General features: G+C 37.9%; 1 protein-coding gene across 1 annotated transcript in view; it reads right to left on the minus strand.

Moving 5' to 3' along the window:
* The window catches only part of ELAPOR1 (endosome-lysosome associated apoptosis and autophagy regulator 1), an 885667-nt gene that overhangs the window by 270408 nt on the left and 600349 nt on the right, over positions 1-14910 (minus strand). The gene's annotated exons all lie outside the window — the stretch shown is intronic.

Consider the following 14910-nt stretch of genomic DNA (forward strand, 5'->3'; position numbering starts at 1 on the left):
TTGCCTTTACTACCCAAGGTTTCTGTACCATACAGTAGTACTGGTCACACCACTGTTTTGTACACCTTACTTTTCAGCTTCTTTGGCATTCTTCTGTCATACGCTACATCTGACACTCTGTGACATTTGGCTGCATCCACTCTGATTCCAGCTTTGACCTGATTCATATGTCCCTTCTCTTCAACCACCCCTCCCAGATACTCGAAGCTGTTCCACTATTTTCCCTTCTTTCACATTTCTCAGCTTCTTATAATTTCCACCATTTGCTGCCGTTACCACTGTCTTATCTGTACTCAGTTTCATCTCATGTGCCTTCGGTTTTGCATTTCATTCCCCTATCATTTGCTGAAATTCTTGATCAGTCTGCCTGTAATGCTACATCATTTGCATACAGCAGCTTTGTTGATCTGTTTCCCCATGTTCAATCTGTTTGCTAATGTAATCCATCACTAGTATGAACAGCAGAAGGCTCAGAGCTGAACCCTGACGCACACCCACTCCCACTGGGAACCCATCTGTGAGACCAAATACTGTTCGTACTTGAGTCTTTGGGTGCTTGTACATAGCTTGTACTAATTCTAATAATGTTTTTGGGAATTTGAACCACTGCAGTATTGCCCAAGTCAGTCTTCTTGAGACCTTGTCATATGCTTTCTCCAGTTCTAGGAATGCCCAGTTGGACTCATTCCTCATCTCTTGTTTTTCTCAACTATCTGTCTTACTATAAACATTGCTGCATCCTGATCTGAATCTAAACTGCTCAAATCCCATCTTACTTTCTACTGCTCTGCATATCCATTTATCAATCACCCTCTCCAGAAATGTTATGCAATGTATCAGGAGTTTGATGCGTCTATATTGCCCACAGTTGTGGATGTCCCCTTTGTTCCTGTACACTAGTATGAGTATGCATGTTCTCCAGTCACCTGTGATACGCCTTTCTCTCCATGCTGCTATAAGTGCACTCAGAAGCCATTTCTCTCCTATCTCAACCATCTTTCTCATATCTGCTGTGACCTCATCTGAGCCTGCTGCTTTCCCTGACTTCATCTTCCTTAGTGCTGTTCTTACTTCTTCTAGGGTGGGCTCCTCTTCTTCTCTCATTGTAGGCTGTTTCTGGGGCAGTACAGCTTCTGTGGGGTTTTCTTCATTCAGAAGCTGCTGGAAGTGCTTCTTCCATCTGCCTTTGATGTCCTGTGGACTGGTGAGCAGGTTGTTGCTGGCATCCCATATGAAGGATGTCTGACTATCTTCTTTTTCTTTCTGTCTTTGCCTTGTAACATGATAGAGGTTCTTTGTGCCATCTACTGAATCACTTACCAGAAGTTGGTACACTGTCTTTGATGCATTGTTCTTTGCTATAGCAATTCCTCTGTTAACCTCTTTGTTAGCCAACCAGTATTTCTTCCTACCATTATCTGTCTTTTCTGCCTCCCTTTTTCCTGTACACCTTCTTTTTTTTGACTGCGTCTTGGACTTCTGCATTCCCCCACCAGCTTTCATGTTGTACTTTATTTCCATACCTGGCTCAGATGCATATCTGTTTTGTAGTCCTTGCACATGGTATTTTGAGGTGCTACCATTCCTCTTCACAACATACAAACTTGACAGCTTTACAAACATGAAGTCAGATATCTCCCAAAAGAAAGAAGTTTATTTATTTTAAATAATTTATATAACAATGAAGCATTTAATATACTTATTTTTGTATTATTTAATATATGTGGGTTCATTTATATCTAGATGATAATTTACATCTAGCTATCACACAAACAATACAGGTGCCCCCCAGGGATGTGTGCTCTCCCCACCGCTGTTCTCCCACTACACTAATGACTGCACCTCTAAGGACCCCTCTGTCAAACTTATTAAATATGCAGATGATATAACTTTCATCCGGCTCATCAAGAATGGGGATGGGTCTGCATACAGACAGGAGGTTGAGCAGCTGGCCCTTTGGTGTAGTCAGAATAATCTACAGCTGAACACTCTTAAAACTGTGGAGATGACAGTGGAATTTAGGAGTGGTGCTACAATATTATCCCCCCTCTTTATATTTAATACTGCTGTGTCAGTAGTGTAATTCTTCACGTTTTTGGGATCTATAATCTCCCGGGACTTGAAGTGGGAGACCAATGTAGAGTCCATCATAAAAAAGGCACAACAGTGAATGTACTTTCTGCGACAGCTGAGGAAGTTCCACCTCCCACCGAAACTGTTGATTCAGTTCTATACAGCAGTCATTGAGTCTGTTCTCAGCTCAACCATAACAGTGTGGTTTGGATCTGTCTAATCATGACAAAAACAGGTTGCATCGAATAGTCAGGTCTGCCAAAAATATCATTGGTGCTAGTTTGCCCTCCTTACAGGACCTGTACTATTCCAGAGTCATGAAAAGGGCAGGGGAAATCATCAATGACCCTTCACATCCAGGCCATCATCTTTTTTACTATTACCATCAACCAGGCATTATAGATTAATATGCACCAAAACAAGCAGATATAAAAACATTTTTTTCCACAGGCCATCAAGTTCATAAACGGTTAACTCAGCTTATTTATTAGGCTGGATTATTCTTTTTCCTAAGCCTCCAAGGATTCTGCAGTATTGTTTACATATTGTTAATATTTGTTTCTTTCAGAGTTTCTTTCAGTATCTCTTGCACTCACCTTGTATGTATATGTATATTTACATTTTTTTGTCTTGTTCTTAATAGTTGCATGTATGTCATTTGTTCATAGGTTCATAGGGTGGTACTAGGCTATCGTCCCTAGGGCCTATACAAGCCTAGCCATAACAATTCCCTGGATATTTCTTCCCACAATATTTACTTCCCTGGCCCCCTGTCTAGCAGGGTGACTGACGTGATCCCAAAGGTGAATTTCCTATCTCCCATCCAATCGTCAAGGTTCCTTTTGAAGAGGGCCAAGGAGGTGCTCTGCTTGACATGTATGGGCAGTCTATTCCAGAGTCTGGGGAGTCTCTGGGTCAGGAACCTATCCCTCCAGCATGTTTTGTTCATTGTGATGACAAGGTTTAGATCCCTGGAGCATGTCGCTCTGAGGGAGTGGGATTTCTTTTTCTTCTTAATAGTTGCATGTATGTTGTTTATGTAATTCATACTTGGAGAGTCAATTACAGGAATTAGAGTTAAAAGGAATAGTGAATAGTATTGAAACAGCACTATATGATTGTTTGTTAGAAGGACACATAGACAGAGACATGTATGACTATTTTTCAGTACACAAACCATTGACACCAGTAATGCAATGTCTGCCTAAAATACATAAGAACTTATATAAACCCCCTCTTAGACCGATAGTGTCAGGCAGGAATTGGCTTACAGAGCCTTTATCTATCTATGTAGAAAGATCTATTAGACCAATGGTAGACAGTAATCACTATATCCTAAGAGATACAAAACAATTTGTGCAGGACTTGTATGAATTTCTAGAGAATACAGATGAGGAAAGAGTTCACTTATATTAGTAACCATGGATGTATGCTCCTTATTCACATCTATTCCAAACACAACAGGCATAGAGATGTTAAGGGACTACTTAGTTATTGATGGTACATGTGACCATAGGAAAATAGATTGAACATGTCTACTTATGGATTTGATTCTAGCACATAATGTGATGTTATTTGAGCATTACCTGTACTTACAAAAATAAGGGGTAGCGACAGGCACGCCAAGTGCCAATAGTTACGCAAATTTGGTTATGACGATGTGGGAGAAGGAGCAGATTATATCAGGAAAATGGAATAAAATCATTTTCTACAGGCGTTTTGTGGACAATTTTTTCCTGTTGTGGAAAGGAAATGAGAGAGAATTAAGAATGTGCCATAGTGAACTGGATGCTAGCACACAATTTATGATGTTTGAAATGCAATTCTCTAGTGAGAAAATTAATTTATTAGATGTAAGTATATCTAAGAATATAGAAGGAGATTTTTCTACAAGTACATATAGGAAGGACTGCTACAAAAACACCCTTCTCTACAGGGGTAGTATGCATCCAGGTTACATCTTTGATAATATAGTAAAAGGACAAGTACTTGGAACATCCAGGTCGGAAGTAGGAGAAGTCAGTAACCTAAGAACGAGGTTACATGCAAGAGGATATAAGGATAGTAAAACGGAACATTTAATGAAAGAGAGTATAGTTAAAAGAAAGGATGTTGGGAAACCATATTTTTCATCCAAACAGAGAGTACATACTCACAATAGAAAAAGAAATATGGGACAGGTAGTGAGGGTACCTACATATTATTCAAGTAATGTTGACATTATAACAGATACTGTCGCGAAGTATTGGCCAGTGTTAACACAAGATTCAGACATTAAAAAGTTAGTAGGTGATAGACCTAGCTTTCTTTTTAAAAATAAGAAATCTTTAAAGAGAATGTTGTGTTATCAGAGTGATTTTAAGGGGCAGCATGAAGGTGCAATAGGTACTGTTTCCTGTAAGAAATACAACCAATGTCCATTTATAGCACAAGAGAACACCATTTTTCATCCAGATATGCAAAAGATGTTGGCTTTTAAGACAAAAGCAAGCTGTAATAGTAAGAATGTGATATATTTGGCAGTTTGTGAGACATGCTCATCTTTTTATGTTGGAAAGACCAACAGGGAGTTGAGATTCCGCATACGTGCACATCTATTGAATATTAAGAAATGTACCATCACCAGTGCCCCAGCCAGACATGTCTCCCTCACTGATCCACTGCATGATTTTAGGTTTCTGGTGTTAGAGCAGGTTTATGAGAATGAAAGAGGGGGTGACTTGATCAACCGCAGAGAAACTTCAGAGACCAGATGGATCATTAGATTGAGGGAGGAAAGGGGCAAAGGGTTGAATGACAGAATACCCTTGAAACCTGTCTTACAAAATAGAAGTCTCTCTAAAAAATAGAACTCCCTGTGGAAATGGAAGGTGTACCTGACCTAGTGATTTTTATTCAACAGACTATAGTCTGTTTAGAAAGTAGGATGCTCATAAATTTGAAGGTGCACATATAGTTTGTTAAGTAATATAATTTATTCATTTGCATAGTACATGTGCATTTTCAAGGGACTGCTTTTGACTGTAATTATCTTTATTTATACACCGATATATATATATATATATATATATATATATATATATATATATATGGAGATATATTTTTTATTCATTCTACACATCTTGTATTTCAGCATATATATGATGTTTTAGTGTATACTCATATTTATGTGATTATTAATTTAAGGTACAGCGTTTTAATACTAATTATTTGCATTTATATATATATATATTTCATATTTTATATGATGTTTTAGAGTATATATTTGTATGTTTCTTACTAATACAAGCACAGCAACATTTACTTGTTTGTAGGCAAGAATATAGAGGTATATACCAATGCATCTTTAAGTATGTGTATATATTTTTAAGTTATTAATTGGTGCAACGCAGTGATAGGATGACTGATTTTTTGAATTCCTATATTAATTCATGGTTTTAACAGCTTTTTATGGTTTGATGAAGTGGTGTGATACAACCACGAAAGTGCTAACCTCTAGAATGTTGCTGTTTGGAAGAAAATAAAGTTTTTTTTGCAACTAATATTGGACTTAGTTACGATTCTCTGCTTATGGTTGGAGTCTTGGTCATTCTAAGTGGATTGTATGTTGTTTATATAATTCATACTTGGAGAGTCACTGAAACCGGAGTCATATTCCTTGTATGTGCACATACTGGGCCAATAAATGTGATTCTGATTCTGATTCTGATTTAGGCAAGGTGAGGATGTTTTTGAATATATATATATATATATATATATATATATATATATATGTATATATGTATGTAGATATATATATATATATGTATATTTATATATATATATATATATATATATATATATACACACACACACATATATATATATATATATATATATATATATATATACACATACATATATATATATATATGGTTTACCTACCCAAGTTCTAATGCCATAATTTCTAATGTTTATTTGATCGAAAAATAACATCTAAACCCAAAACATTAAATATCAAAATGTCTGAAATCATTTCATTGAAAAAGCAATTAGATCACCTCTACTATTTTGCTGCACCCCCTACCCCACCTACTTAAATATACCAACTCCGAGATCACACTACAGTACAGAAATGGACAAATTCGACATTTTTGACATTTTGAATTTAGACTAATTTTATTTAGACTTTTTAATTAATCAGTAAAGCGATTTCAACCAATTCATTTTCGACCATTTAGCATTAGACCGTATGACTGCAAACATGTATATATATATATATATATATATATATATATATATATATATAAAATTAGTATTTTTCTTAATATATACAACAAAACTGATTTTTTTTAACATTTGGGATGGTTAGATAAGTTCTTTTTATAGAAATTAAGTGAGGTATTATGTGATTTGACTTTTACTTGTTATTGGTTTAAGAATAGCACTTAAATGGTGTGAATTCCTTATTGTTTGATTCTGATGAAGTCCAGCTTAGGATAAAAGCACTCAGTCAAAACTGGTGCAATAAAAGTGACAACAGAAACTTTATTGTTAAATTTCTTCTATGGATGTAAGACGGCAAGGCTGCAGTCTTGTTTTGTTTGTTTTTTGGGTTTATGCAGTGCGTAGTGTACATTATTGAGTGTCATCTTTTAGCTAAACAAATTACCTGCCACTGCATGCCACCATCCAATTTTTCAATATGCTTTGCTTATATCTCTAGCCCCTGCAGAGACCGAAAGGAAGAAGGAGCTGAGTTGGGGCAGACTATAGCCCCTAAAGAACCACCAGGGTAAGTAAACCTGCTGTCGTGAACATGGCTGTGTTTGCACATGAACAGCTGTAGTTATTAAAAACAAGTATGCATATCTTCTGTACAGCAGTACCACATCTGTCAGTATTGGCATAGCTTAAGGGAATTAGTATGATGGTGTAACAGTAGAAGTGTGATTCTGCACAGGTAGACAAGTGGCTTAACATGTTATGTCTATGTGCATTAAGATTGTAAGGATGGCTGCAGGTTCAATTCCCCCCCACCAAAAAAGATTCTGCTGTCATGGCCTTGTACATTTCTCATCTCGGTAATACCAATCCATGTGCGCACCACCTCTGAGTCGTGGTTTGCTGGGTATTTCTCTCTTCTTACTCTCATGTATTCCTTTACCCTGAAAAGAAGGATTCTTCTCATCAATATGTAGGTTCTGGCAGGGACTTTGACATTTTCTACCCAAATTTACTTCTGCATTTGTTAAGCTATAGAGTTGGGAGATGTATCTCACCTCCATCGTTCACCTTCCTTAGTGGCTCACCACGTGTTATACTGTCTGCTTGCTTCCCCTTTGCATATCTGTCCTAGATTCCTATTTCCAACCTTTATTCTGGAAAGAAATAGATAAATACAACTCAGAGGTCCATAAAGAGCTTAGAAAACTCCTCTGTCTGTTTTCATATGTTGCACAAGCCACTGAGAGGAACATCGATGCACACGTACAACCAACAAAGAATGGCACTCCTTGTCCTATACCAAAAATGAGGGAAAATCCTTATCATCTGCTAACAGATCATGGAAATGAGCCTAGCACTACTGCACATCATCATAAGAGCCTGACATATAGTAAAGTCAATGCCTTCTATGTCACACTGTACGCATGAAATGCTTTTCATTGTGTCAGTGTCCTGGGTGGGAGCTTCAATTCCCCTGGATATCGCATGTTGTCTTACAATATTCAGTTTGTAGTATGCAGCTGTGTTACATTTCCCCCGTATGTGTTTGCTTTATGTCCCCTTTCAGTCTGACTGCTTCTCTGATTTCCTGTGCTAATGTACTGATAGGTAGAATATCCCTGTAGGCCTGTCTTTCTTTTCTTGTTTTCAGTCTGCACCTGTTCTGCATTTTCCCCTGACATATGTGCTTTATGACCCCTTTTAATCTCACTAGTTCAGTGGCTCTCCCTGTGGTTATAACATTTTTCTTCTTTAATGACATTCACATTGTAGTACAGGTCCACTGCTCACACTCTGATGTTGTGAAGACTGGCGCAGGTCAATACATAGGTTCATAGGTTCATAGGTAGGTACTAGGCTATCGGCCCAAGGGCCTACGTAAGCCTAGCCAGCAAGGTACCATATCTTACGCCACCCAAGAAAGTTATTTTCCTGTGCCACTGTCCAGCAGAGACGCAGAAGTGATCCCCAGGGTGTAATTCCTATTTCTCATCCACTCATCGAGATTTTTCTTGAAGAGTGCTAATGAAGAACTTTGCTTGACATAGATGGGTAGCTTGTTCCAGAGTATAGGAAGTCTCTGGGACAGGAATCTATCCCTCCAGCCTGTCCTGTTTATTGTGGTGACAAGGTTTAGGTCCCTAGAGTGTGTAGCTTGGAGGGATTGGGATTTCTTTAGGTGTAGCATGTCCAACAGCTCTGGGTTTGACATAGCTTTATATGTTAGGCAGAGTTCACCTCGGAGGAGGCGATATGCTACGGAGTAAAGCTGGAGTTTTTTGACACGGTCAGTGTAGGTCATCTGTTTGAGGCCAGTAATCCTCTTTGTGAGGTACTTCTGTGGCCTTTCCAGCTGCTGCAGATGTCTTGTGAGGTACATTCCAAAAGGGGCGATGTACTCTATAATGGGTCTAATGAGTGACGAGTAGAGGGGAACAATGACCATCATGTTACTTTACTGTATCTCACCTCTCCTGTCTAATGTTCACACTATTCTAAATTCAGTTATTGTCACACCACCTCCTACATTGTACTTTGCCACCCTGCTTTGTTTGGCAACTCTCTTTTTTTTTAGTTTCTGTTGCTATTGTGACACCTCGACTCTACCCTTATCTATCCATGACATTTACACTTTGAAAAATTTGTCTGCATATATATTGTACAAAGCATCAACATTGTGAATACTGTCTTCACATCTATGTGCACAAAGTCAAACAACTACCAGAGGTGCCTGTATTCTTTCAATGTTTATCTCAGATTAATCTGGCCACAAGGTAATTTTATCATGATCTGGTTGTGGGTCTGTGCTGCTGCCACAACTAGGAGCTGCTTGTTGTGCACAAAGGCTTGGTCACATGCACATGTAATAAGCAGTGGGGCTTGTCGCGCACACACACACACACACACACACACACACACACACACACACACACACACACACACACAAACACACTAATGGCTTAGTCACATGCACATGTAATAAGCACTGGGGCTTGTCACGCACACACACACACACACACACACACACACACACACACACACACACACACACACACACACTAATGACTTGGTCACATGCACATGTAATAAGCACTGGGGCTCATCATACACACACTAATGACTTGGGCACATGAACATGTAATAAGTACTGGGGCTTGTTGTGCACACATGCACACACACACACACACACACACACACACACACACACACACTAATGGCTTGGTCACATGAACATGTAATAAGCAATGGGGCTTGTCGTGCACACACACACACACACACACACACACACACACACACACATGGCTTGGTCACATGCACATGTAATAAGCACTGGGGCTTGTTGCACACACATACAATCACACACACACACACACACACACACACACACACACACACACACACACACACACACACACACACACACTAATGACTTGGTCACATGCACATGTAATAAGCACTGGGGCTCGTCATACACACACTAATGGCTTGGTCACATGCACATGTAATAAGCACTGGGGCTCATCATATACACATTAATGACTTGGGCACATGCACATGTAACAAGCACTGGGGCTCATCATACACACACTAATGACTTGGGCACATGCACATGTAACAAGCACTGGGGCTCATCATACACACACTAATGACTTGGGCACATGCACATGTAATAAGCACTGGGGCTCATCATACACACACTATTGACTTGGGCACATGCACATGTAATAAGCACTGGGGCTCATCATGCACACACTAATGACTTGGGCACATGCTGTAAATAGTGCTGGCTTGCCTTTGATCACAGATGCTACATTTATGAATCTCTCTGATAGTCTTTTTAAGTAACCTAGACCCATGTAGTCAATGCCAAGTCCCCTTAGACAGCAATCAATACAACAGCACTGACCATATACTGTTCAAGATGGTAACTAACGAGGACTTCCAAGATGGGTGTTCAGAGATCAACAGCTTAATTTCAGCTCTCCGAGTGTGAAAACAGAAACTGAGAAAAAGGAATGCCATTGAAACTATTTGGGCAAATTCAGTTACTGGCTAGTAGGCACTTTGCCTGAATGCCAGTAAAGAAGAAATTTGGAGCACCTGAAAGAAGCAGAAAAGGTGAAGAGAAAGTACTGGTTGGGGAGGGTCCTGCAGCTGTTCAGCAAAACTCAGCTCAAGATTCAGCTTTGGTACAAGAGATGCTTCCAGTAATATAGAGGGAAAAATAAGTCAAATGTGATTAGAGCTTATTAAAGTAAATGAAACATTAACAAGTAACAAACGCTGGGAAAATAGAAGCTTTAACTAGTTATTCAGATGAACTGACAAAACTGCAAAAACCAGAGTGAAATGAAGGAAGGTCTGGCCAAATATGAGACTGCTCAAGATGAAATGTTTAAGAAAATAATAGAATTAGAGGACAGAGCATGTGGGGAAACCTAAGATTTTCTGCTGTACCTGAGAAACTGGAATGAACAAACTGCATTAATTTTATGAAAGCACAAATGAGCACCTGGACTGGTATTCCACAGCAGGAGTTGTTAACTGAAATGCCACATCATATGCATGCTCCAAACCTGGTCATGAAAAATCAACCTCGACCTTTAATAGTAAAGATGCAATCTTACCAGTGGAAGGATTTGTTCCTGGCAAAATGATTATTCACTGTACACCAAGCAGAAGACAAGCAGATTTATCCCAGCAATCAGGGAATGTTGAGAGGCAGGTGTGATATTCAAGCTACTGTATTCAGCTGTCTTCAGAGTATTCTTTTTTGGAGCATCAAAGACATTTTTTGATGCAGAACAGGCTAAGGAGAAAATAAAAAAGCTTGTCCAACAAAATGTGATCCATCAAACAGAAGGGGACTCTACTTCTCGTTCTTCTGACAAAAAGCACACAGAGAGACTTTGTCAGTGAAACCTTTTCTAATGTTTCAAAGAAAAATGTTTGAGACAGAAAAAAAGAATAAGAGTTGACTATAACAGAAACAAATACTAAAAGAATCATGACTACCTTGGACTTTAACCAGAGTCTAGTGTTGGGAGATTGAGATGACCAGGAAAATCAGTAATACTGAAATTAGTGAAAAATGAGAGATTATAAAGCATTAATCACATCTGTGAAATATGGCATTGAAAATAAAAGTGGCTGAGAAAAAGACTGGACGTTTGTTAACTTTGTTAAACTTGTGGAGTGACTGTAAAGTATATACTCCACTTTACATATTTAATATTTAGAAGGACACTAAATGGAAAAAAGGAGTAAAATAATGTTTGTTCTTATTAGTATTTGTATAAAACATTGCATTATACAAACTGTGGGTTATATTGTACAGTAGTTTTGTATATTATACAGTCAAGTGTACTTTAAATGTTGGGGGTATTTTCAGTGACTGTGGTATATGTTAAACATATTAAAGTAAACAAGTACCTTTTTGGTTATAAAAAATAAAGGTTTAACAGTATAACAAGACAAAAATGTCTAAACATGAGCAAGTTTAAGTTAATATAATGCTGTGATCCTGAGATGCTGTGGTGGCGGAGGGGTGTAAAAAGTATACTATTTATATTACATGTTGAACTAAGATGATAATTTCCCTAGTTTGTATAAGAGTAGATGTCTACATTAATGTCCTTGGCTTAAGCTATAAATATTTTTTATGTATTTACTGATGTATTAATTTATCCTTTGTTAACCAGGTTTGTAAGCAAACAGGTTTGAAGAATAAGACAAAATGATGAAAGGCATGAAAGCCATGAAAAATTGTAATATTTTTGCATTTGCAAAGATATTAGCTTGTTAGCAAATGTTTTCACTGAGTGACAAGAAGTCTGCAGCTGAAGACAGTTAGCCATTAGATTTCTATACATTTTGTTCTGAGTGAAATTTACAATTTTTCCTTCATGCACTTGCAAATTAGCTTTTTCCGTCATTGCTGACTACTTTTACTAGGAGACAAACTGTCTGCAGGTACAAACAATTAATTTTGAGAGTTCAGAGCATTCTTTGCTGAGGGAAATACAAAATGTAAAGGTACAATGACAAACAGTTCAGTGAAAAATAAAGTTTGAAATATAGGAAGTGAATAAGAGATAGCAGCTTTCCTGGTACCTAAATAATGAAATGCATTTACTAGAACAGCATATAATTTAGTTTATTTAAAGGTAGCCACTGCACATTTTCTTACGGCTAAAATTTAATGTTTTCTGAAATCATACATGCTATTTTTACATCTTATAGAGGAAGAGAGATAAGAAAAGAACAGACAGCAATCTGTGTAAGTGGGAACACAGTCTTTAACATGTGCTTTAGCATGGATAACCTTAATTTTAGATTAGGTTAAGCCTTTAAGTACAGCTGTCAATTCTGGGTTAGTTGTCACTGTCTGGAGGGTTAAATGCCATTTGTTAAACATGTACATGGTTTTGTGTGTTTGTTCTACGTTAATACATAATGAGGTGTTCTGAAAATGTATTTTGATTTTTGTTTGAGGGCTTTCATTAAAGAAAAAAGTCTTGAGAAATGTAATACAGTTTCAAATGGAGATGAGAAGAAACAAATGTATAAAAGATCAACTGGACAAACATTAGTGTGTGCATTTTAAGACAAAAGTTGCTACCACATTCAAAACACTGTCGTGTAATAAGTGGGAAAAATGGCTTTTTATCATGATGGCTACTCTGTTCATAGTATATTGGAATGCAAATGGTCTTACAGGTATAGACAAAAAAGAAAGAGTATTGAATTATATTAAGAAATACAGAGTGCAAATAGCAATGCTGCAAGAGACACATTTTGAAAGACATGAGCATGTTAATTTGACAAAGAAAGGATTTCAGAATGGCTATTCAGCAGAATATCAAGGACAAAGGAACATGGCAATTATAATACTGATTGCTAGAGGGCTTCAATACTGATAGAAAAGGAAATAAAAGACAGTAATGGTAGATACGTGGCAGTAAGGGGCTATTAGCAGGGAAGGAGGATTACACTGGCATGTATTTATATTCCACCAAAAACTGCTGTATGGTGCTTATGAACATTTTTGGTGAAGTAATCAGCTTTTAGCAGGGATTATTACTTATAGGTGGGGACTGAACCTTGACTTGCAATAGTGAGGAAATAGTGAGGATGTACTGAGGGACCTAGAAAGGAAAATATAGCAAAGGAAGGTAGACTTCTGAAAGAATTTATGAAAATATATGGTATGGAAGACATGAATTCAGTAGTACAAACTCAGAAAGAATTTACATATTATTTCCCAAGGTACAACAACTGGGCTAAACTGGAAAGAAATTATATTTCACAGGAACAGGTGCATTTAATTGAAAGCTTTGACACACATCCAATAACTAATTCAGATCATGCACCAATAAAACCTAAGATAAAAATGGAGGGTAATGAAGTAAAAATGAGACAGTGGCACTTATATACCAACATATTAAAAAGAGAGAAGTTTAAAGAATAGAAATTATTCAACAGTTATTAGGGAAGGTAGAAATGTCTTCAGAAGGAATAGCTAGTGAGTGGTATAAAATGAACACATAGTTTAAAATCAGGTAGAAATTAAAGAGAAACAAATATGGTGAAAAAGTAACAAGGACTATTTTGAAGGACTGACAAAGGTTAAAATACTGCAGAATAAAGGGAATCTCACAGATCAAATACTCTTTTCCATTCTCCCTGGCTGGCCCTCTAATACCTATATGACAAAACACAGACTGCAGGCAGTGTAGGGAAATAACTCTCTCAATCTCTTGGATCTTTTCCAGAATACATACTTCATATGTAAGAAAGCTATAAATTCCATGAAATATTAAGTGCTGTGTTATTCTTTGTTTTTCCATTTTTAATAACATTTTTCAGTATTAAAAAAGGTGATAACAACTAACACCCCCTGTGCAATCACACACCACCCAAGTCTGGAAATGTTGACTTTTTTTTGTTAAATGAATCTTTTTAATCACCAGGCTACTCTGGCCATCATTCTGACTCTTAGCCCTCCCATACCAGGAATGCTTGGCTGATAGCAGGTAGTACCTAATACTATCTGGGCTGGGGAGGTACAGTGGTCAGGTTCAGCAGTGGCATCATCCTCAGTGAACCTAGGGTTAGCGGTTATGCTATCTTTCATTGTCCCATGGCAGATAGGATAAGCAGGACTCCCACAGCACCAGCAAGGGACGCACGTGCACTTCTGTATATACATTGACTCTGGATACAGTGTGTCAATGTGCTGCTTGGTGGTTACTTGTCCCATGTCCCTCATACTGCCCTGATGCAGTAGCCAATCTCCACTGGGTGCCATCACTGTACTGGACAAGGTTGTCTCTTTCTCCCAAGATAAGGTGGTGAGCTAGTATCAGCTGCACTCTCCCACCCTCCCCAAGGGCTTCCAATGTTCCCAGGCCACAAGGCAAACTCAGGGTTTTCTGGGTCACAGTTGGGGCTTTATCCATGTATGGCACAGCAACAGCGTGACCTTATTACCTGTTTTTGTGCCACCGAATGTCCAAATCATTACATGGTACAAACAAGTACAAACTCTAGCTCACAAAACCAGTTATCATTCATTATTATTAAGCAGTGTCAGTGATGTAACAGGTAGCATACTGTCCTTTGGTACAG

This window comes from Protopterus annectens, chromosome 7.part0, assembly GCF_019279795.1.
Source record: "Protopterus annectens isolate FY-2018-M chromosome 7.part0, PAN1.0, whole genome shotgun sequence".
Classification (NCBI taxonomy): domain Eukaryota; kingdom Metazoa; phylum Chordata; order Ceratodontiformes; family Protopteridae; genus Protopterus; species Protopterus annectens.